Here is a 2,500-nt window from a genome sequence, read left to right on the forward strand (position 1 = left end):
CCTCTCGGCGCGACGAGGTCCAACCTTTGATTGACGCCGCGAACCACAAGTCCTTCCTCATATACTCTCGGCCGCAGAACTAGCGCAGTGTTGCCACGTCTAGGGAGCAAGGAGAAATAACCCGTATAAACCTCTTATGCATTCACGAGTTACGTAAAGCGGAACTGATGCGATTCTGCAGAGTATGAATGGAATAGTGTTTATATAAGTATGTTTTTTCATGGACAATGGATCCTATTCGTTTCCTGAATTCATGTTCTTCCGTTTCATATGGTCACCCTCAAATGTTAGCGTACTCGGTGCCTGGTCCTTTCATATGGCAGAGCCTTATTCATCCAATACCCTCGTCATCAGCGATTCTCACCCAAATGTCTTTGATATATCATCAACCAGAAATGAACATTCATATCGTACAGGTAGAATGAAAAAGGCACAAAACCGAACACCCAAATGATTTCATATGATTTGTTTGGTTTACGAAACATGTTTCATGTGAACTGTCGTTTCAGATGGAAAAAAGTGCAGGTCACTGTTTCCGCAGATGATTAAAATCCTGGCCACAGCAGTTTTTGGTTATGATATCGTTACATAACCATTGTGAGGCAGGACTACAGAACAAGAGTGGGATGGACCCTTAGATATATACTTGCATCACTTTCTATACAACGCTCTCTAGGTAATGTGAAACAATAATCAGTCAAATACTGACATTAACAAATCATCTTCTCGATCGTTGAAGAAAGAAAACATACGACGTAGTAGCCGCGAGTTCTACGCCACAGAATCCTTCCGGCATTTGGGTTCATTTGTGTGTCGTACGAAAGTAAATATTGTATCACTGAACTTGGTTGACAGTGTGTTGCTGCGTTCACCCAGTGTAACATATAGTTCTTTACTGCTAACATATCTTATTCCAGCATGTCATGGATTCAGAGGCGCTACAAGGAAGCGAACACGTCTGAGCTACAACCAAGTCGTGCATGTATATACAGTATATGTACATTTATATGTATTTCTGTATGTATATATGTATAAGCATATGTACTGAAAAATACATATTGTTCTAGCATTACATTTAGAAGATCGGGACGTTGTTCTCAGAAACAGACCACCTAGAAGGCGAAACAAATAATCACGAAAACAAATGCAAGAAGGAAATCGGATGATCATTCTTCAATTAATGTAATGAGAAATATGTAATTTTCAGTTCTCGATTTAATTCAGTTTAATGAAAAAATAAAACTTTCACTGGACTAAAAGGTCTGTTTCTTTTTTGCAAACTTTGGTTATCTTTATTCAGCGGATCAAAGCTACTGACTCTCATTAATCAGTCACGGAAGATTTGTATTATCTGTGACTACTTTGTCTCCATTTCCTTTATTATCGACAAACAATATGTTTTCAAAGGGCTAAATGGGTCAACAAAAATCATTACGACTGCTTCGCAATGAAAAATTCAGTTGCAGGAAGAAGATTTGTGCCCCTCGTATCTTTTCAGTTAAGTCGCTTCACTCTTTAGTATAAAGGACTTTAGATAAATGAACATCCACAAAACAATAAAATTCCAAGTATAGACATTATGCAAGCATGCCGGATAAGCGTGCGATGGAGGGACGCCAGAATGCTGCACAGCCCTCCCGACGCTTCTCCCCCGAAGCCGTGTTACAAGGTCAGCGAGTTCATCGTCGATTCCCACATGGCTCAGGAAAAGGATAGCTTCAGTCTTAATACATACATACATACATTTATATATACATACACACACACACACACGTATATATATATATATATATATATATATATATATATATATATACACATACATACATACATTATACATATATTTATATATATATACATATATATATAATATATATATATACATTTATATATATATATATATTTATATATATATATATATATATATATATATATATGTATGTATGTATATATGTATATAATGATTGTGTGTGTTTGGGACGATCGCTGACGCCTCCCTTTTTATTGTTATAGGTTATCAGCATCATTATCGTAACAGTATCGCTGTTATCAGAAACGCTGTTATAGTCATTATAATTTTGTCTTTATTTTCATTGTTATCAGCATTTTATTATAATCCTTTATCATTGTTACTGTTGCTATCGTCACCTGTATCAGTGTTGCTATTAACATCATTGTTATTGTTTCTATTGTCTTATCATAATTGTGATTAATCGTTATTGATATTGCTCTATTGCCATTGTCATTGTTTACGTTACAGTTATTATCATTATCATTTGCATTATCAGTACCTTCATTACCTTTACCATCGCAATATGGCTATGTATCATTATTTCTATTATCTTTATCACATGATCATTGCTGTTATCGTTATCTTTGCTTATGACACATTACAGGCCAAACTTCCAATTCTCTTTATTTTATGGCAGCTTGTTCTTTTTCTTTCTTTTTTAAACAAAATACATACAGTCTACCTGCTGTATCAGGATTTGTGCCTCCT

At 35.4% G+C, this 2,500-nt stretch overlaps 2 protein-coding genes across 4 annotated transcripts in view; one reads left to right on the plus strand and one right to left on the minus strand.

Moving 5' to 3' along the window:
- LOC122258775 (superoxide dismutase [Cu-Zn]) overlaps positions 1-80 on the minus strand; it is a 20,929-nt gene extending 20,849 nt beyond the window's left edge. Inside the window, exon 1 of the mRNA XM_043024950.2 lies at positions 2-80. The gene's annotated coding sequence lies outside the window, so the exon portion shown is untranslated. The remainder of the gene's footprint in view (position 1) is intronic.
- The window catches only part of galene (potassium two pore domain channel subfamily K member galene), a 101,155-nt gene that overhangs the window by 74,769 nt on the left and 23,886 nt on the right, over positions 1-2,500 (plus strand). The gene's annotated exons all lie outside the window — the stretch shown is intronic.

Source organism: Penaeus japonicus, unplaced genomic scaffold (genome assembly GCF_977035675.1).
Source record: "Penaeus japonicus unplaced genomic scaffold, GWHDUDI00000001_assembly GWHDUDI00000004, whole genome shotgun sequence".
Classification (NCBI taxonomy): domain Eukaryota; kingdom Metazoa; phylum Arthropoda; class Malacostraca; order Decapoda; family Penaeidae; genus Penaeus; species Penaeus japonicus.